Below are 23294 nucleotides of genomic sequence, written 5' to 3'. Positions count from 1 at the left end.
TAAATGTCTATACTATAAATACTTTCCATACTGTTACTCACACAATGCTGGAGTGTAATAGATGCACAGTGGAGAGAAACAGAATGTATAGAGAAATATGTATGAACCCTAAGACTGTGAGAGAGATGATCGTGAAGATGGCGGGAAGTAAGGAGGGATGGAATACTTTTCACAATTAAATCCGGACAGTAATTAAAAATAAAAAAGAAGAAGAGAAACATTAATTGGACCAACGACAGAGATAAGATCTAGATAAGAGAGAAAGGAGTGTTCCAAAAATGTCATCAGCCTTTCAGCCTTACAGCGAGACCATCCCCCACTTTTGGAGTACGGTACGTGCGAGTGCGTAGCCAACTGCGCACACGTAGGAGAGGGTGGTTTAAGTTAGTAGGCAGGTGCCCAACCAACACCTCCCCACCCATCGAGAAGTACGCCAATGAGGCAAGACGTGAGTGATGACAGAAGACACAAAACAAAAGCTAGAAGAAAAGACTTAATCTCATTTATATATAATATTTAATAGGACGATATTTTGTAAGTTGTATATAGCAATATTTCATTAGCGCAGGTCGAAGAATTTAATCGTTGTATGTAGACATTGATGCCATTTCCTTCTATGTTCTGTTATGTTCTAAAATTATAACAAATTTCAATTGAAGGTGATTTATTGGCGACATCGCATTTAAATTGACCAACTGGTATTCCCCTTATCAACTTTGCAGAGGCGTACCAAAATAAGATTTTAATTATTTATTATTTACTTAAACACATACAATTACATAAGTAATTACGTAAAAATTAAATCTAGGACCAATATAATTATTTAATTATCATGTGTGTTTTGCCAGGTATCTTATAGTTGTCTAACAAAGTAAAGTAAAATTTTATTGTTATTATAGAGTGCCTAAAACAGTTCTTCAAGAAACAGAAAACATTGCAAAATAATTATTATATTCTTATTATTTATTATTATTTATTATATTATATATTAAATAATTACCTAAGTTAGGCTTATGAAGTTTTGGAATTCAGCGACTCGTTCGAAGAGGAGTCCCCAGTCACACTTAAGTACATTATTATTTTGTCGAAAAGAGTGTCTACCATCCCGTCCAATTTCCACATTTTCTTTTTTCCCTTGATTACATGGGCTACGGTATTAGCCCAATCTTCTTTTCATATCGATTCCATTGCGAGTTCTAACAAACGTTGGTCGTCAGAAATTTTATGTCACGTTTTCACGAGCTACATAACCCTTTACTTGAGTCCAGATTAAATCTTTCGGGATTAACTCACAGTAGTACGGAGGAAGTCTCAAAATGGTGATGCCTTTAGTACGAGCCAGTGTATCTACAAGATGCTAGCGATATTTGTCACGATGCTGTCTAATAACACTTATAAGCTCAGTTTTAACCATGTTCTGGGAAAATGGAATTCCTTTTTGTCCTAACCAACTCTGCATATCTCCTTTTTTCTGGTGACCATAGTTGGCAGATGTTCTACTAATCGGCTGTGATAAGAAGCGTTATCCATTACTATTACCGAATTTGGTTCGAATCGTGAAAGAAGGAATTAAAACCATTTTCTAAAACGTTGGGCATCCATGTCTTCGTGATAATCACCCGTTTTTTTTTTAAATAAAAAATTAGTGCACTATCTATAAAGTCACTCTCATTACTGATATGGGTGACAATCAGTCGTTGCCCTTTACTCGTTGATCATCGTAACCCTGTTGATAATCCGTCAACAAATGCTTGACGATAAATCGTTACAGTAGTCTCTTGCCAGATTTTAGATACTGTGAAACCAGTATTTACCCACGTTTCCTCCAGATAATAAATCTTTTTGTGGACAGAGCGAACCTCTCTAATAGAGCGAAGATATCTTCGCCATGGGACTAAATCTTCTCTTTCTATTAACACAGATTTACAGGATCGTTTGGCATATAAAATTTTTAAATATTCTATTATTATCTTTAACGTCTCTTTGTTCATGTTTGGAATGAGATCATTCTCAATTACCTTTGTCCTAATGGATTCGAGGGTTGGCCCTTTATTATCAAAAAAGAAAGATTGAATAGTACGACCACGACAATGTAGTTTTGGAGCTTGCACAATCCCAGTCATCTTTTTTTTTCAAATACAATGCGTTTAATTGTCGATACGGATACTCCCGTTAAAAATGAACACTGAGCAACAGCTTACACTGTATGAACTGTATATTTTAAATTTTCATACACTCTACAGACAATCTGCTTTTCTTCTACCGACATAAACTTTCTTTGTACATTACTTGGACCGGCTACGGCATCCATCTTAATGTTATAAAACGAATAAACATCAATCATATTATTCTGCATTTGTCTGTTGTTTACTTGCCTCAAAAACTATTTTAAAGTTAATACCGAACGAATAAACTATTTCTCCCATTTCCACTGTTTCCAAGGGCGTAAATACATATACCAGTGAAGTGTTAATAAGTTTACCGATGTTTCAAAGTATTCAACAAACTTGTTCAACTATTCGCTCGTGAATCGCACCGGTATGCAGAAGATATATTGTTACGGGGGTAAATTTTATGGGACCATCTTACCTTTCACTTATAAACATTGGCGAAGCATAAACAATAAAAATGCTCCTGGTAAGTGTCGGTAAGAATTTCTTCTAGCATTTAACATTATTGCCGTTAGCTCTCAGTTCAATATGTAGATGAGTCACCTTCAATTAAATTTTTTTATAGTTATACTACGGCACAATGGTGAATAATTATGGAGAAATATTGTTTTATTTGTCATACACTCCAAATAAATTATTCTGTATTTTTATTTAATGATATACTTAATGAGGTATTTTTGTAAATGATTTTTATTAATAGTATATATCTGTAGTTTATTAAGCTTCATTTTTTTAAGTTGCAGTATGATTTTAACTTTCAAGGATTTAAAATCTTTTTCGTAGTACATATTATATAAATATAATAATCATATTAACGGTAAAAGTCATATTATATTACTTTACAAGCCTTGTTCATTTCAATGCAACTCTCAAAAAATTAGGGACATACAGAAAAGTTGCGTAGAAATATTTTATTTTGGAAACAAAAATATCTTTTTTAATGCGACACAATTTGATTCATGTGTCTAGTTAAGCATTATCTATTTATAACTACAATCAAAATGTTGATTAGAAAGAAGCTTTGTTTGTCTTTAATTTGCAAAGAAACAGTAAGATAATAATAAACACAAAGGGAAAAATGTTCGTTTACAATCAATTATTCCATATATATTTTAAGGCTTCTTTTAATTTATAGTATTAAACATGTTACAAAGATTAACAATATAATAAAATTCCTAACTGCGAATACTATGAATACTACAAACATCGAGGCAAGACTAATTGATTGTTAACGGTGGCAGATTGACTGCGATTGGGATTCTACATATTCTAATATTTTCAAGCATCTATTAATCGATTTTAATTGTCTATAGACCAATTTGAATAATTTCTCTGTCAGTTTATTTATTTTTATTTAAACTAAAACTTTTATTTCTATATTGCTAATGTTGTGAACTTGTTTACTTTCACAACATAAGTAGAAAGCCACACGTTGGAACTGGCTATGTATGAGACTTCGTCAAAATAATTTTTAAGGCAAATTGGTAATAAGCAATGTTTGATGTAAAGTTGTGTTATAGAGGTAGCATCTTTTATCGGAACGACCACATCGAGCGTCATAGACGGGAGATGGTTTTTGATAACTGGTCCTCATAAGACAACTAACTCTCACGTATGGCTCCACTTGCCACACTCCGGGCAACTGCATTGGTCTGCAGGCTAAACTAAGTGAGGGTAGCCAGATATGGCGAAAATTCCACCGAGCGATTACCGGTATAAGCAATCCCCCACTTACTGACCAACGGCTCCGGGTGGATGAGTTGGTAGGTGGTATTGCACTCTTTTGTTCTGAGATTGAGAAATCGATCTCGAAGGCGGATGAACCAAGGTCAACGGCATAAGGATACAGAAGGCAACGGGGAACCACTGTTTTAAAGACTCGTAGAGTACCCCTAGTATAAATCATCATGCAAAGAATAGCGATTCTTTGGAAGTTACTGATCATGGTCATCGGAAACCAAGATCTGGCAGGAGGGGAGATTCAATAAGTTGCAGGGCTCCTCCGGTCGTCAATCTGCAAAACCCCTGCAAAATGCATATTACGAGTACATCGATCTGTATTGCCACATGGAATGTGAGAACGCTATTTCAAGCTGGAAAACTACACAATGCTAGTCAAGAGATGTGTCGGTTACAGATTAGTATTTTAGGACTCAGCGAAGTCAGATGGACAAATGCAGGTCAATGCGTCACCCCAAACGGTACCATATATTTTTCAGGACGAAATGACAATCATCATAGTAATGGAGTGGCAATAATGGTCACCAAGGAAATAAAAAAGTCGATTATAAACTTTGTACCAGTGTCAGATAGAGTTATATTTCTACAACTGTCAACCATTCAGGGAAAACTAAATATAATTCAAATATATGCTCCTACAGCGCAGAGTAGCGAAGAAGATACAGAAGAATTTTATAAAACCATTAAACAATCACTAAAAGTTGTTAAGTCTAGAGACATTACAATAATAATGGGAGATTGGAATGCGAAAATTGGGAAAGGAGAATGTGGCAAATGAGTTGGAAAATATGGTCTCGGCCAAAGAAATGAAAGATGCGATCGGCTGTTGCAATTTTGCCAGGAAAATACTTTTATAATTAAAAACACATTTTATTAACTACCAAGAAGACGAGTATACACGTGGAAATCTCCTGGAGACATATTATATGGAGTAAAGACCATATTATACGAAATCAAATAGATTATATAACCATAAATACCAGACATAAAACACAATTGAATCTGTGAAAACGTATCCAGGAGCAGATATAGGGTCAGACCACAATCCAGTAGTGGCACAATTCCGAATAAAACTTAAAAGAGTACAAACACCTAAGCCCAAATAAGTAATAGATATCAATCGTTTAAATGATGAAACAATTAAACATCAGGTAGAAACAAGCATTCAGGCAAATCTTGAAAAACTTGAAAAGACAGAGAAGATACCAGAACTAGACATTAATAAACACTGGGCCATTATTAAAAAGAACGTAATGGAGCCCGCTAAAAATATTCTAAAGAGAGAAAAACCAAAGAAACAGAAAGAATGGATGAGTGACGAAATTTTGTTAGTGATGAATTCTCGAAGACTATCGAAAGGCAAAAATGAAGAACAGTATAAGCAAATTAACACAGAGATCAAAAGAAAAATCCGCGACGCTAAAAAACAATGTTTACAAGTCAAATGCAAGGAGATTGAAAACTTGGAAGCCAAATATGATTCGTTCTATCTTCACAAGAAAGTTAAAGAAATGATCAATAATAGAAACAGAAAGCAGACAGTACTTATAGACCAACAAGGGAACATGATAATGGAAACAGAGGAAAAACTAAAACATTGGCAGACATACATAGAATAACTGTTTGACGATCAAAGGCAGCCTCCTTGTGATAATTTTCCAGAGGAGACAGGTCCAGAAATAAGCAAAGAAGAAGTAATGCAAGTAGTGAAGTCATCAAAGAATAGCAAAGCTCTAGGACCAGACGAGCTACCAGCGGATATACTAAAGTTGATAGACGAAGATCGAATCCATTTGTTAGTAGACTTATTTAACAAGATTTATGAAAACAGTATAATTCCTGAAGAATGGCTAAGATCAACGTTTGTCCCTCTACCCAAGAAGGCACATGCTAAGCAGTGCAGTGATCATCGCATGATTAGTCTGATGAGCCACACCTTAAAAATATTCCTCAAAATAATTCACAATAGAATTTACAGAAAATTGGAAGAAGATATAGGAGAAACTCAGTTTGGATTCCGGGAGGGATATGGAACTCGTGAAGCATTATTTGCCTTTAACATCTTGACACAGAGGTCGAGCGTTTGATAACGTCAAGCATGACCAACTTTTAGTGATCTTGGAAGCTAAACAGTTAGACACTCGCGATATAAGAATAATATCTAATCTGTATTATAATCAGAAAGCAGTCGCACGCATCGAAAATAGCACAACAAATAAAATTCAAATTAAAAAAGGAGTTAGGCAAGGATGTGTGCTGTCACCATTGCTATTTAATCTCTATTCGGAAGAAATTATGAAGAAAGCATTGGAGAAAGAAGAGATTGGGATAAAAGTTAACGGCCAACCAATTAATAATATTAGATACGCAGATGATACGGTTTTAACCGCGGAGACAGTAGAAGACCTGCAAGCAAACAAGAGCAATATTGATAAACTAGAGGCCTTTAATATGTGTATATACAGAAGAATTTTGAAAATACCTTAGACAGACAAAGTAACAAATAGTGAAGTTCTTCGAAGAATGAATAAAGAACGGGAGCTGTTGATCACCATCAAGAGAAGAAAGTTGGAATATTTTGGTCATGTGATGAAAGGGAAAAAGTACCGATTGCTCCAGTTAATTATCCAAGAAAAGATTCAGGGCAAACGAAGCGTGGGGAGACGACATATATCTTGGCTCCGCAATTTAAGAGACTGGTTCCAGTGCACATCTAACCAATTATTTAGAGCAACAGCTTCAAAGATACGAAAAGCAATGATGATTGCCAAACTCCGTAGCGGAGAGGGCACTTGAAGAAGAAGAATGTTTGATGAGTTTAAAAGCACTGTACTTTATGTTGCACTATTACAAAAAATACCTTATTACAAACTATGATAACTAAGATTAACTTTGTTCTTATTTTTCTGCTGTGTAAGAAGAGAATTTATGTAGTAGGCGTATAAAATTGCGAAATGATTGAGGTTACACTGTGATTCTTGACAAGAGAGTGCTACAGTTGAGATGCGATTATACAACGACTTTTGGGGACGTACTTCTATGGAGAGTTGCGATTATAGAATGCTGAAATGCCAGGATGACTTTCCCATACGGGATACAAGAAATGGATGCCAAAATGCCGCTCCAATCTAACAATTTATAGAAGAAAGCAGAACCGACAAATTTAACATTTTTAATGGTTGTAAAAAATTTTCATTTTTTGCCATATATCTACCGAGAAAAATGCGTAATATAAAACAATAAAACACAGAAGTAAACTATTTAGTTGTTCTCTGTTAGTTACGTTGGTACAGCACTTTTTTTAGTAAAGTGTTGGCACAGTTGATAAAGATTTGTGCCTCTAAATCAACTCTGTTTTGGTGAATTTCTGACAATGTGATTGATGTTATATTTTAAACTGTAAGTTTAAGTGTATTTTAAAGCAATGACTAGTCGTAAAGCTAGTTTAGATAACGCGGTGTCAAAAGGTGCCAAAAAGAATATTGTTCAGAAAGACCATTGAAAATAAAACGTGGCAAAATCCAGGACACAGAGTGGACAGAAGCATGTGTCAAAATTTACGGGAAATATTGTACAGAGTAAGGTATTTTCTGTTGTCCGTAAGAGTTGTGTAGAAAAAGAACGAGATACTCTTCTAACAGGTTGTATGGCATTAGGGGAGCCTCCAGAAAGGTATAGAAAAATAGAAAATCCCTAAATTAGCAGACTGTATCACTGGAAATACAAGATTAAAACTTCTGATTTTGATGTGCCCGTGTGCCGTTTCTTTTTTGTTGATCTATGTATATCAAGTAGGAGTGGAGAGTGTAAGAATATTACAAAAAAAATTTTTTGAAAAAACTCCACTTGATGAAAAACGTGGAAAATATGAAAACCAAAGAAAAATTTTATATGATGTTTATTCTATGGCTTTACAACATTTAAAATCTATTCCACAAAAACACGCATTACACACCTGGAAAAAGAAACATATTGTACTTCGACAATCCAGATATAACGATTAAGAACATATTTGAGCAGTTTCAAAAGTTGTTTAAAGACACTTCTGTGAATAATCTTACCATGAAATATAAGACCTATTTCAAGTTAAAAAAAAAACTAATTTCGCGTTTAAAAAACTGAACACATCTAATTATTATCGTTAGTGTGAAATCAAACTAGAAAAGAATTACAATGATGAATGCAGTGTTGATTACAGTTCCCATAAAAAGAGACTCAAAGCATATTCTAAGCTAAAAAAATTATTGCAAAAGCTCAGCATAATAAAAGAGTTCTATAAAAACTTTTAGGGATGTACGTATTCAATATACAAGTGCACAATGATGGATCAAGTCTACGACTTGGACACTGTAGGTATACTCATGCCTATCTCTTCTCAAATAGTGAACCACCAAAATGCGAAGCATGCAATACAGTAGACAGTATAAAGCACTTCTTGATAGACAGTCCTAAATATGTAAATCAAAGACAGTCTTACAATTTGCCAAATAACCTGAAAGCACTACTCAACAAAAGTTTAGTTCCGGACAATTTATTAGGTTACTTAAAATGTATAAATATGTTACACAAAATTTAACTTAATTAATTGTTACAAATGTTCAATTGTTCACAAATTGTAATTAATTGTTACAATGATTGACTGTTACAAACGTTAATTTAATATTATTACAAATGTTACAGGAGTGTCGCTAATAACCTTTGGGTGGATGCGACTTTGTTTCTTTAAATAAAAAAAAAAAAAAAAAAATGATGGATCATCATATGTATATTCCTTCATAGAACCTCAATGTAAAAAGATTAAGCTAATATCAAGCATATTGTTCTTTGTTCAAAAATTCAGACTTTGTTCCTGTTTTGTTCTTGGATATCAAAACTATAAAAATTTTGCGGCTATAAGATAGGCCTTAAAAAGAGTTTAAGATATCGAGGAACCTAGTCTACCTAGAAAAAATCGTACAGTGCAGATAAACTCCTTTTCCTTTCTGCCTCAAACATAACTCCTTTATAATATATGACTGAAGAAGCCTGTGAATAAAAATTATGAGTTTTAAATACAACAGTATCGCGTGCTGAAGTATAAACCTTGCGGGACACTGGCTGCTTGGTGAGGAAATTTAGCATAAAATTATATTAAATATAATGTAGTGTAAACAAAACAAAAATTTTCTTGTTGTACAAAGACCTTAATTATTATTTATAACCTTTGTATACTATAATTTATAACTGTAGTATCCAATATAACAGTAAAAAGTTATAGGCCTTTCTTCTGCAGAAGACTTTTTAATCTGCCAAATGTGTTCTCCAGAAGAAGGGCTTATGTAAACTTGTTTTAATACTCTTCATTTTAAAAGAAAAAAAGGACATATTCTATAAAGGTGTTCTCTATTATTTTATCAAGGGATCGAAAATTGTTAAAACTAAAACACTTAAACAATGCAAGTGTTGGTTCACCTTAGGCATGCATGTTAAATCTTTAAAGGCTTGTTTCTCAAAATACGCTTTAAGCAGATAGGCCCTTATGCTGCAGCCTCAATTGTCACCGTATGCTGTTAGACTGGACCCAGTACGCAAGAGGCGAGCGAGAGAGGTGATCGGCAAGCTTCGGGAGAGATACCCGGAACTGCCGGGAGTGCCGGTAATTGGCGACGCCAGCGGAGGAGTAGGAACAATGTTCTCGAGGGTGGGAGTATTGAAAGAGGATGGGCAAGAGGTGTGCACGGAAAAGTGCATATACAAGCTCATTGTTGGAAAGGGAGAGGAGCCTATGGCAGTGAAGTTCCTGTCGGTATGTAAGTTGCTGGGGGAGAAAATGGAAAAGTGTGGTAGAACGAGTGTTGGACTTGCCGCTCCGGCAGCTCTGGGAACTGAGGTGTCCAGAAAGCTTGCGGAGTGGGCGTTCAAAGACAGGAATTTCAAGGTCGTAGTGTTTGGAAAGAGTGGTAAAGAGGCGAGAGTGATGAAGCCCAAGGTGAAAAATGGAGTGGTAATTGTAGAGAAGACGAAGGACAGAACGTATGCCGAACTTCTACAGGGGCTCAGGACGGGCCTGTGTGAAAGGAGTGATATTGTTATCAAGAGAGTGCGTAAAACAAAAGAGCAAGGGGTAGTCCTTGAGCTGGAGGGTGGTAGTGAGGCGGTAGAAAGAGTCAGAGAAGTCGTCGGCTCGATGCCATCCTGCGTTGCGAAAGTAACGACTAGGGGTGGTACAGCGAGGAGAAAACTTCTCTTGATAGGGATGGATGCGGTAACGACAGCCAAGGACGTCGCTGACGCAATCCAGAGTGGTGCTGGCAGCAATGCGTCATGCGAAGTTCTAGCGATTAGGCCTTCACGAAATGGCTTAAACGCCACTGTGGAGGTCGATGAAAATGTTGCCAATGTGTTGTTGAAAAAGGAACGATTGAAGGTTGGCTTTGTAGCATGCCTTGTAAGGGAGAAAGTGCCTATCCTGCGATGCTATAGGTGTCAAGCCTATGGGCATACCAGGAATGAATGTAAGGAAGAAGAGCGCAAGGGATGCTGGGGATGTGGCCAAGAAGGGCACATTCTCAGGGAATGCACGGCTAAGATAAAGTGTTGCATGAACTGCAATGTAAAGGGTCACTTGAGTGGGTCGAGAGACTGCCCTAAGTTCAGATATCTGGTCGACGAAGCCAGACGTTGCTCCGGGAGTGGGGCCTAAAGAGGCGCGTATCCTCCTCTCGACATGGCAACTAACTGCAGTGCTGAGCTGAGGATTCTCCAGACCAATGTGGGCAGGGCGAGACTATCACACGATCTCGCCCTGGCTTCCGCCGCTGAGGGGAGATATGATCTGCTCGTGGCGGCGGAACCGAACCCCACGTTGGTCAGGAATCGGGGCTGGTTTGTGGATGATGCTGGTGTCGTCGGTGTGCATATCTGTAATCGCAAATTAAGGGTGTATGGGATTGACGCTCATATGGGCTATATATCAGTGAGAATGGAGAGATTGAATCTGGTCTGCTGCTATATTTCACCGAATATAGTGGTAGGTGAGTATGAAAATAGGTTAAATGCAATTATGGAAGAGGTGAGGCGACTGGGTAACGAGTGCGTGGTGCTCGGCGACTTCAACGCAAAATCTGCTGTATGGGGCTCGCCGATCACTGACACTCGGGGTCAAATGTTAATGGAATGGATCGGGGCACTAGATCTAGTGGTTTTAAACACAGGTTTGGAGCCAACTTTTGTAAGAGGCGATTCCAGATCGTACATCGACGTCACCCTCGCTACACAGGGAACCGCCCGATGTGTCAAGGACTGGGCAGTACTGACGGAGTATACCGGCACGGATCACCAATTCATCGGCTTTTCGATTGGCAAGACGGGGGACGTTGGGGGTAGACCCAAACCTTGCCTGCCGAGATGCCGGAGATATCAGGTGGACTGGGGTGTATATGATGAGAGTATTAGATGGGAGGTACATGGGGCTCGACGTCTTACACCTTCGGTGGAAGGCCTCGAGCAGGTTATGAAAGCCGCGATGCATATGAGTGAAATTAGGACTGAGCGTACGGGTAGAATGCCTTACTGGTGGAGTGTCGAGATAGAGCAACTGAGAAAAGAGTGCGTGGCCCTTCGCCGGCACTTGACAAGGGCGAGAATACGTCGGAGCGCGGAAGAGGTGGAACGTGTGGATACGTCGTACCGTGCGAGGAAGAAGGAGTTAAATAGGAGGATCCGAGCCGAGAAGAAAAGGCACTGGAGGGTACTGTGTGACAAGCTGGACGAGGACATCTGGGGTGAAGGGTATAAGATCGCAATGAAGCATCTCGACGCCTGTGCTCCGTATGACATGCCATTGGACCAGAAGCTGGAGATAGTCACCGAACTGTTTCCACAAGGACGGTGGCATGGTGTGCGGAGAGACGTCGAGGCTGAGTGTGGGATTCCCTTTACTTTGGATGAACTAGCTGTGGCGGTGAGTTCCCTTAAGTCTGGTAGGGCTCCCGGTCTAGATAGTGTCCCACCTGAGGCGGTTATACGTCTGGGGCGTTTGGAGCCCACGTGGCTTCTGGAGCACATGAATGCTCTTCTTGCCGCGCAGTCTTTTCCGGATCCCTGGAAAATCTCGAGGCTCGTGCTCCTGCCTAAATTCAAGGCAGGAAAATATCGTCCTATTTGCCTTCTTCCTTGTATCGGAAAGCTGTATGAGAGAATGCTACGTTCGCGTATCGAAGAGGTGATTGTGATGTCTGGAGGCCTGTCTCCGAGACAATATGGTTTCTGCCAGGGTAAAAGTACAGTGGATGCGGTGACCGATGTGCTCCGGGCGGCACGGGGAGTTGGGGCTGATCATCGATGGGTCGTCCTGATTCTCTTTGACGTCCGAAATGCGTTTAATACATTGCAGTGGGGTCACGTAATGGGCTCTTTGGAAGCAAGGAACTGTCCTGGGTATCTGAGGAATGTGGTCGCTGATTACCTTTCCGAGAGAAAGATTGTGGTGGAAAATGGTGTGATGGTGGATGTAACGGCTGGGGTCCTGCAGGGCTCCGTCCTGGGTCCGACGTTGTGGAACCTAGCATACGACGGGGTCTTAAACTGCGAATATGGGGAGGGTGTGACCCCCTTCGCATTCGCGGACGACCTTGCTATGCTGGTAGCGGCACGGGACAGGGAGGAACTCTTGCTTCGGATTACGCGTGCGTGTGTACTAGTTGAGGATTGGATGAGTGAGCATGGTCTTTCTCTCGCGGAGGATAAGACGGAGGCTGTAGTACTCAGAGGCTATAGAAAGAGAGATAGGGTGGAATTCGAGTGCGCAGGAGCGAGAGTGGCGCCCAAAAAGTACGTTAAGTATTTGGGAGTTACTCTCCACCAGTGTGGGAGTTGGGGGGAACATCTGAGGGGGGTGACCCGCAGAGCTATTCAGAGAATGGCTGCGCTGGGGAGGATAATGCCTAATATCGGTGGTCCCAAATCCGAAAGGAGAAGGGCGCTCCACGGTGTTGTGCAGTCCGTCGTCCTCTACGCGGCCCCAGTTTGGAGTGAGGCGGTAGAAATACCAACTTACAAGAGGCTCATGGTACGCGTGGACAGAACTAGTCTGCTTCGGGTAGCATGTGCCTACAGAACTGTGTCAGCTGCCGCTCTGTGGGTTATCACCGGCTGTGTTCCTCTACATGTACTAGTAGGTGAAAGGGCAAGGATTCACAGCCGTAGGGGGCGGAACATTGGAGAGCGAGAAATGAATGAGATAAGACTGGCCGAGAGATTAGTCTCAATTGGTCAGTGGCAACTGGAGTGGGAGGCAACACGTGATGTGGCGGAGTGGACGAAGTCACTAATCCCGAACCTTCGAAGCTGGGTGGACTGTGGGCATAGGCATCTGGATTATTATCTAACGCAAATGCTCACAGGCCATGGCTGCTTCCGCAGCTACCTTTTCAGGTTTAGGAGGTCTCAGTCCGATCAGTGCCTTTACTGTGGTTTTTCGGATACTGTGACACACACGATGTTGGAATATGAGCGTTGGGCGGATGAAAGAGATAAGTTTGTAAGAGAGTGTAACTGCAGAATGTTTGATTCCGTGAGAGAAATGGTGGAGAAAATGATGACGGATGAGTGGTGGTGGACACGGATCCACAAATTTATCAGGGAGCTGCTCTCCTCAAAAGAACGAGAGGAGAGGGAACTCGCAACAGACTTCTAAACCAAGCGAGTAGCAACTTGGTGGGGTTCGGACTGTCGCAGGCCGAAATAAGAGTATATGGGAGACAGACGACGCGAGAGAGATGGCAGCCTCGCTAAGGCAGGGGTTGAAAGTCCTTGGTGGTTCGTGTGGATGTAGTTTCCTCAATGAATGTGTCGGAGAAAGAATGGGAATCGGGCGATAGCAGGGCATCAGGAGAGATGTTTGCCTTAACCGGCCCTTCCATCCTGATGTCTGGTGTGACAGAGGAGAGGTTTTTAGTTGGACGCCGACCGTCTCGGAGTGGTGACGGAGAGAGATGTCAAAGGTCTAAATTCCTGGGGCATCTCTCCCTGGCACGGCTTCGCTAGGGTACTAGGAACCCAACACTACCTGTGTGAGGCACAGGTGTCTGTATGCAGATTTTCCTCCTTCTCTTTAAAGATGTATAAAAAAAAAAAAAAGTACGCAAGAGTACTTATGGTAAAGACTTATGACAGCTCTTATGACAGTTTGGTACATCAATATAACGGATTCGTATCCTATTAGTTTTTAAACATCTCTATTTACTTTATTTTATTACACTGTAATACATTTTTTACTTCTAGAATTCTATAAACAAAGAAATAAGGAATAAGAGGTACAAATATAATTTAAAACGAATTGTAAAGCTAGTATACATATTACATCAATGTGAAGTGAGAGTATTAACAAGTGAATAACCAAAGAAGACAGAGATGGAACTGTCAAATAAATGTTATGATTAAGCCAGAGAACTAAAAATACCCTGAAAGCTTCTCTAAAATACCGATCACAATAATTACTCTGGTTTGGTTCCATTTAAAAAGGTATCTTACAAAACTACTACTAATTACCAGTCTTAACATATTTTATCTAAATTGATTCACTAGCATTATATCGTTTAACAACATTATTGACAGTACAAAAGAAAAGGAAATAATGATTGCTGCAGTAAGATAACAATCTTTTTAAAGTTTTAATACAAGCTATTTTATGTTCATCGATCTCAGAAAGTACTAAATTTACACGCGAGTGTGTAACAATCATGAATATTTTATGAGGTGATCAATAAAATATAGGTCATTGTTACTTACCGACATACTTTCAAACAACTTTGTTGGCAGGAAAAGCTCGAATCTATTGTTTATGTACAAAAATCGATAATTGGCATAATACCAAACCACTATTATGATAGAGTATAATCGAAAAGAATAATTAATTTTACTAACTTTGAAACTAAAACAATTAAAAAAAGTCCCCTTGTTTTCAATATTTTTGGCAATATTTAGCCTTAAGTACTAATAAAAATATATTTATAATATATAGAATAGAAACTGAAATTTTAATTGTAATTTAATTTTAATGTAATAAATATCAATTAGAACTATACCAGGATCTGTTTGAGGTGGATGCGAAAGGGGCATTCGGATTTTTGCAGAAATAGTTAGGTCATAACTTTAGTAATAATAATTGACTTATATTCCCTTGAGTAAGAAAAGGCTTGTTTCCTCCGCTGTTTTTGTATTTATTGCTACTTGGCAGCAAGGGTCATAAATTAAAACCTTATTAACTAGCCGTATCTTATAGAAAATTAAATTTTCGCTATTTTATTTGTTTACGACTTTGCTCCAAAATGAACTATCTTAAAGTTATAAGCAAGGAAAGTAGAAAACATAAAATATTTTAATTTTTTGATTTGTGTGATCGATCTATTTGAAAGGGAGGATTAGTCAATTATTATTACTAAAGTTATCACCTAACTGTTTCTGCAAAAATCCGAAATCTAAATAGATCAGAGAAATAAGCAAAAAAGTACCCAGTTTGTGACACTGAACCATTCAGGCAAACGACAGTTGTTTTGAGTAGTCTGGATCTCTGTAACAAGAATCTATATGTTTCCTGCAGTCGATATTTTGGAATTTATTTATTAATTAAACAATTAAGGTCAAAAAGCGGTAAATTTTCGCTGTTTTCGTCTATCAGCAAAAAGTAAAGCATTTGAAATAAATTTGAGAATAAGAACTTATAAGTCATATAAAAACCTTTAAAATGGCGTTTTCTAAATGTTCCTATCCTTATTTGTTGCTTAGAAAGTTGAAAAATAAGTCAAAAATTTCGTTGTTTTAAACATAGTCATAACTTTTTTGAAAATAAACTTTTAAAATAACCTTTTTAATACATACTATGTTGTATCTTATAGTGCTTAAAACATGATCAAAACTTTAACTCGATCGGTCAAATAGTTTAAAAGTTATTTAATTTGTTTATTCCAAATTAAGTTTTTTGCAACAATAAGTCAGAAAATTATGTAGTTATAGTTATTATACAGGTAGCTTCTGAAAAAAAAGTTATATTCTAATAATATTATTAAAAAAAAATAGTTTTAAATATTGCAAAATAATTTGGCAAAAACATGTCGATTTTTTGTTTATAAACAATTAGAATAACTTATTAACCATTGTCTTTACCAAACTGGTTTTTTTCATACATAGAAAGCCTGAATTTTTTTACAAATTCAAAAAAGAAAAAAAGTTGACCTAGGAAGCTTTGAGACCAAGTTAGTGCCTTTTTTTAAATTGATAGAAACTTTGTTTATAACAATTAAGATATCTTATTCAATTCATCTGAAAGAACATGCTTTAAAGTATTAATGTGCAAAATTCGGAAACATTGCATTTTAACGGAATCGTTCACAAAGCTTTAAAAATGTGGTGATCAAAATCGGTCGGCTTTGAAACTAGTGAGAGAGGTGAAGTGAAACTTGTTTTAATCGATATTATTATGATGCCAATATGCTATGCTAAAAATTTTACTGAAAATTTTCCATGGCAACCCATTAATGTATACGAATTTTTAAACAAATTATAAAAAATTGCTTTTTCACTTTAAAACCACTTTTTTTTTTTACATAATTTGAGAGTTATTTTAAGACGAAAGTTATTTCTATGATTTTTACGTAAAACGCTAGGTTTAAACATAAATTGCAAATAAACTACTAAAATATTCGTAAAAAGACAATTTTAGCGTTTTTCGAGGCTACCTTTTAATAGGTTGAACATAGGATGTAAAAAAAAACAAAAAATACAAGATGAAAACTTAAGTCAATTTGTTCAAAAATGCCTAATTCCATTTTGATTTTATATTGCAAAAGTCAATTTAAAATATACGTAAACAATTGATATACCGATGCGTTTCGGTATATATAAACTTGACGAACGTCCAAACTTTAACGTTTGAAACAATGTGTTTATTTTTTACCCACAGTCTTAATCTTATTTTAATCGAATGCATATTTAATAACGCTGCAATATTATAATAAAAAGTTTACCCAAAGTATACCACGGGAACTTGCTTAATATAAAAAAGAATACATCGCTACCTACATTCTAATACCACGTATGAGTAAATCTATCGTTTTTCAGGACAGCGAAAAAACTGATTTTTTCCTTTGTGGCATACATTCTAAATAGTTTTATTGCATATTCATTTATAACATACTTGCTTTTTATTGTTTGTAATAATAAAATTCCTAAAGATAAGCTTTGGTTTGTTTTAGGTCACTTACGCGGTATTAGAATTATGAGTTTATTTGATACGTGGTATTTTAGGTTTTCATACGTGGTAGCTTTTACTTATATAAGAATTGCTGTAATATGATTTTTAATACAAAAGAGCGTCCTGAACATGATGGTCGAGCATGCATATGAGCTCTTTGAAAACCTCAGAAACCATCCGAACCGTTCGCTAAGAGAGTTGACAAACTACGATCCTAATATAAGGATAGTACATAGACGGCCAAAACAACAACTGGCTGGATACAGGGGAAACCCTAATTGAACGTAAAGAAAGATATTCACATGAGAAGCCCTAATCTATGGCTTAGCAGATTTGCCTCACAAAAACACAAAAACACAAAAAAAATCAAAAAACAAAAAAAGAGCTTAGCTCACCAAAAAACCCCCTAACTCCCAACCCAATCCCCCAAATTTTTCTTTTATGTTTTTTATTATTTCAGTTATATTTATTTCACTAACCAGTTAAAAACAAAACCAAAAAACATATACACGGGATGTGTGAGAGCACTATACACTTGGAAATGAACATTTGTACATTTGTGCATGTTTTGTAGTAAAATGCTAAAGGTTTTGTTAAAGGTGACAATTTTACTCCTTCAATATCAATGGTCAATACAACACATTTTTATCTATTCCTATTTTGATATCACTATCTTTTTCTAATCGTGCACTGTTTTTTTCCAACATGTGCTTTCCACACTTCTTTCGTAACAGTTTTTATCTCATAACTACAAGTGTCACATCTGTCCTTTCGTTAATTACTATTTAAATGGGAATAAGCCACAATTAAAGGTTAAAATACGTTTATTGACGTTTCAATTTCTACTTCGGAAATCGTTCTCAAAAATAGGTTTGTATTTTGAGAACGATTTCCGAAGTGGAAATTGAAACGTCAATAAACGTATTTTAACCTTTAATTGTGGCTTATTCCCATTTAAATAGTAATTAATTTAAAATGCCACAAGAAAATAGCTTCAGAACAATATTAAGAAACTGTCCTTTCGTGGTTAAAACAATGATCAGTTTAGTTTCTCAAAACTGGCATAAAATGTGGTTGGGCTTAGAGATGATCTTTATGCATTTTGACACCTACGTATCGTAGAGGTGCTTTTTTGATGCAAATACTAATTCTAGATATAATTTCGATGATTTTTGTCTACAGTATTGACTTGGAAGTTTAGGTAATCCTTCCAAAAATGCTGTAATGTATAAATACTCTTCTTATTTACGTAGATTATCTTCCAACTTAATTTTGGTTCTCGTACCGTGTTTATTATCCTCTATTTTGTCATCATTGTTGTATTTCTCAGAGTTGAGATAATGCTTTTATCTAACTGACTACGTAGTTATAGCCCGTTGTGAATCATCCATTCATTAAATCCAAGGGTATTTAAAAACTTCTTCTTACATACTACTTTTTTCTCATCTTGAAATTTTAAAGAATAGAAGTAGAAATAATAGCGACGTGACAAACTTTCAGGCTTAATACATGTCTTTTTTGTAGTTTTTCAGTGTCTATTTCGTAATTCCTTAAACTTTTTAGAGCCACAACTGGATCCCATGATACGTCCGCTGCCTATAAACTGACAAACAGATCGCACCGTAAAAAGACTGGAAGTGCATTTTTTCACATATACCGTAAAATAAATTAATTATCAGTAGAACATATAAAGAATTATAGTTATTTCATACCTTTGAAACTAAATCCATAATTTTCTTTGTCCTAGAATTCATGTTTTCAACAAAATTGCACTATTAAACACTACAATAAACGCAAAGGCGGCAACTCATATGTTATAGGTTAGAATATACACCTGCTGTTGTTCAGAGTTCATAAGTAGCGTGGCTGATACGAGCTATTAGAACTCAAATTTAGCAGCACTCTTTAACGTGGTATTAGAATTAATCGAATACGTGGTATTAGAACATATTTGCGAAAGAACCTGATCCGTGCTATTACAAATTTATACATAATGTGCTAAATAATGTGTTCTGGTACTTGGGATTAGAATCATTCGATAGAGAGTGCGCAATAGACTCAGAGTCAATATCTAACTCATTTTGTCTAAAAATTATCATACGTGGTATACTCCATTCGCTTAGCTCGGGCATATTTTGACAGATTCATTGTCGGAAACCTACAACACAACAATTCCTACTTCTCAGTATTAATAGCTCAAGTATCCTACTATTGCAGACTTCTTTCTTTAAAAAAAAAGAAGAATTATTCTAAATAGTGGAAGTGTATACTGCACCCATCAAATTTTGGGTAGTATATATTTAAAAAATATATTTTAGTTGTTATAATTCAACATACCTATTTATTATATGGTGCAGATAAATAAATATTGATTGTCGGTAATTCGCAAAGTTCTATTTTATTTACTATTTAGTTTGTTTTTAACTAACTTTACCAAAACCCAAGTCTGCTCTTTTCACCTAAGATCGAGAGAGGCAAAAAAAGCTGAAGATCAGATGGGACGAAGACCTGTTGGACCACACGGAGTGATATACCTCGGAGTAAAGCTGGACAGAACAGTCACATATAAAGCACACTGATAGAAAAGATCGCTCTGAAGGTAGCATCCCGTAACGTCTTTCGCAAACTTCACTACTCTAAATGGAGCGCCCAGCCAAACGTTTACCTAACTACAGCCAAGGCTCTCAGTTTCTTTATGGGCTAGCATGCATGTTCTATCTAGGATAGATCGACACACGCTAAGAAAGTGGACCAGCCCTAATCAAGCATGCGGAATAGCAACAGGATGCCTAAAAGCAACGCTACTAGGAAGGTTTGGTGCGTATGAACACTCACGCGATTACCTGCGGCTGAAATCCAGGAAAGGTTTTCTCAGTGCCGTTCCAGACTCCAGACTAATAACCCCGAAACCAAACACACCAACTGGTTTGATGAGCCATGATGATTTGAACCTAATGAGATCGGGAGTGGCCGCTGTAAAGACCAACAGAGCAAGATGCACCAGCTTGATGAAAATGACACCTTATGTACGTGCGGCCAACAACAAGACATGAACCACCTGCCCCAGTGCAAACAATGCCCATTCTATGCACGATGGACGACTTGTGGAAGGTCAACACCAAGACAATAGACTGTGCCCGATTTTGGGTCGAACACTTGAAATGAACATGTTTGAACACGAAAAAGTAAAGTAAGTAATTAATAGAAAATCAACTAGAATTAAAACTAATATGAAACGTTTAAAATAAACTTACAGGGTCTGAGGTGCTTCAGTTTTAATTTTCCAATATAATATCCAAATTGTGTGCTTGATAAAACCTAAAACAAAAAGAAAAATAATATTATTTTTATATAGACACGTTAACTAAAGATTCCAAAAAAGCTCAAACTTTCACACAAAGTTTAAATTTGCTAAATTTTGATCAAAGGAAAGAAAAAGAAAATTAGGATATTGGATATATATATACAGTCCCTGCTCAACTTATCAGATTCATTTAGCAAATTCTAGGTTTCTGTGTGTTATAATATATTATAATTATAGCTATGTTAGCTATAAGTAAGAAACATAACACAAATAATAGTAGTAACCTTTTTGCATATTTATTGAACAAAAACAACGTAAATTATTACAATATTTTACTATTACATTAATATTTTGTTAAGCCACCCTTGGGTTTAAGCAGTGCAGCCACTCTACTAGGCATGTTGCTTATGCATTTTCCTGAGATTTCTTTTAAATTTTCGGTGTCATTCCAATGGAAAATAATTCTTTCTGTCAACTGAACCTTGCTGGTAATTATTTCCTTGGCTAACTTTCTTTTTAAACACTCCCAGACAATTTCAATGGGGTTTATGTCTAGTGAGTTGCCGGGCCATGGTAAAAGCGGAATTTCTTGTTCTAACAAAAAGTTTTAAATATTTTTAGCCGTATGGCAAGTTACTCCATCCTTCATAAATATCTTATGGCTGTTACTAAACCATTCGTTCACTTGTGGAACCAATCTTGTCTGAAAAACCCTTTTCTTGTCGCATGGTTCCTTCTACGATATACAAACGTCCCATATCTTTGCCACTAATCACCAACCATATCATTATTGAGGTGGGATGTTTAATTGTATTAATTACACACCCCTTTTTATATTTTTCCCCTGGACGTCGTCGGACAAACTGGGCCTTTTTATCTATAATTTGAAATGTGGCTTCATCGCTGAAGGAAACCTGTCAATAGTGAATAACAATTATAAAGTGCGAAAATAAAATGATTTGTAATAATTTACCTTACATCAATCATCAATAGACCAGTCTTTATGGATCTCGACCCAACCTAAGCGTTTTTGAGCATTTGTGGCCAACTTATTTCTTAAATCTCTGTGGGTGGCCCTTCTATGTGTTACTGCTAAATTTTTTAAAATTCGTTTTAAAAATTTATAAATATTCAAAACAGCCAACATTCACCTTAATAACAACCAACCAAATAATTCATCGAATAAATATTCATTTCGGCACCCATTTTGGAGCCATTATCAAGAGGGATACGGTTCCGTTTGAGTTCGGGGTCTCAATCTGCCTACTCCCCTTACTCGGTGTTAGATGTTAAACTTCATGTTAGACCCCGAAGAGTGTAAACATGAAATATAATTGTGTAATGGAATGTTTATAAAATAAAGTGCTTATTGAAAATGCTAAATAGCCGAAATGTTTAAGCAATAGTTAACTTTTCTTTACAACAGACCGACAAACCTAGCAAACAAATATATATATACATATATATATATATATATATATATATATATATATATATATATATATATATATAAAAATATATATATATATATATATAAATATATATATATATATATATATATATATATATATATATATATATATATATATATATATATATATAAACACGGGTGCTGAGCAGTGTTATACTTCTGTAGCTACTACGTTCCCGCCTCTCACATTTTAAAAATGGGTAGAATAACCCCCCACTTTTTAATCTTTTGGTATGCTTTATTGCAAACTATTGTTAGCAACTTAATGCTCTTGTCGCCCATGTTTTGTAGAATTTTTGCTGTGATTTTATCAAATCCAGCCGCCTTACCTTTTTAGGTTTTTTTATAATTTCTTTTATTTCTGCTACAGTTATTTCGCCTGGATTTTGGTTTTCTTGCTCTACCTCTTCTGGTTTTTCTTGGTTGCTGTCTACATCATTTTGGGTGTTTAGTGTACCCTCGAAATATTGCTACCATCTATTTAAGATGTGATCATTGTCATGCAGTAGGTGTCCTTCGTTGTTTCTTATCTGCTTTGGTGTTTGTGGAGACTTTTTGGTTCTTCAGGGTTTTGAAGAATAATTTTTGGTTAGGGTGGTAGTCTTCTTTCATCATTTCCGTTTCGTAGCTAGTGCCATTTCTTTAACATTTTTGGTAGTTTGTGGTTTGGCTTTTTAGATAATCATTTCAAACTATCTTCTTGGTATTTACTTCTGCTTTTATTTCATTGTTCCATCAGTTTTTACTTTTCTTACTTCTATAGTGGGTGTATTTAGCTTTACTTCTTTTCTTTGTGTCTTTCGTTATCGGTTCTTGTCGCACTTCCAAGCTGCTTCTAGCTACAACTAGATAGTGGTCACTATTTATCTCAGCTCCTCGTTTTACTCTTAAATCTTTAATACATTACCTTGATGGTCTGTCCACTAAAACATAGTTTATGATGGATCTTTCTCGTCTGCTTTTGACTTTTTTTTGTATTTGTGTGCATCTTTATATTGGAAATATGTATTCATTCTTATTCAATTATTTTCTCTGCATAGGTCAATAAAACGTTGTCTATACTTACATAATTTTTTTTATGGATATTTTCAAGTTAAAGTTGATGTCATGTAATCGAATGAAGTATCTTACAATAAAGTCGTCCCAGGAACGCAACTCAGCAATATTGGCAATATCATTTTAAAATAATTTACTTTAAAATGTATAATATATGTCTGAATTGTCAATATAAATGAGTCAGATAAAATAATAGAAGAATTTTTCACCAAGTATGAAAAAACAAAATTTGTTTAATTTATTAATGTTTGTATTTCGAGAACTATTTCCGAAGTGAAAATTGAAACGTTAATAAACTTATTTTAAGCTTTAATTGTGGCT

The 23294-nt window shown here is 36.3% G+C and overlaps 1 protein-coding gene across 1 annotated transcript in view; it reads right to left on the bottom strand.

The window, feature by feature from the left end:
* form3 (FH2 domain-containing protein formin 3) overlaps nucleotides 1–23294 on the bottom strand; it is a 507951-nt gene that overhangs the window by 281181 nt on the left and 203476 nt on the right. The window contains exon 2 of the mRNA XM_072535173.1: nucleotides 20397–20460. The gene's annotated coding sequence lies outside the window, so the exon portion shown is untranslated. The remainder of the gene's footprint in view (nucleotides 1–20396; nucleotides 20461–23294) is intronic.

This window comes from Diabrotica undecimpunctata, chromosome 6 (genome assembly GCF_040954645.1).
Source record: "Diabrotica undecimpunctata isolate CICGRU chromosome 6, icDiaUnde3, whole genome shotgun sequence".
Classification (NCBI taxonomy): domain Eukaryota; kingdom Metazoa; phylum Arthropoda; class Insecta; order Coleoptera; family Chrysomelidae; genus Diabrotica; species Diabrotica undecimpunctata.
The sequence above is the reverse complement of the archived record's forward strand: the minus strand, read 5'-3'. Positions and strand labels throughout refer to the sequence as shown.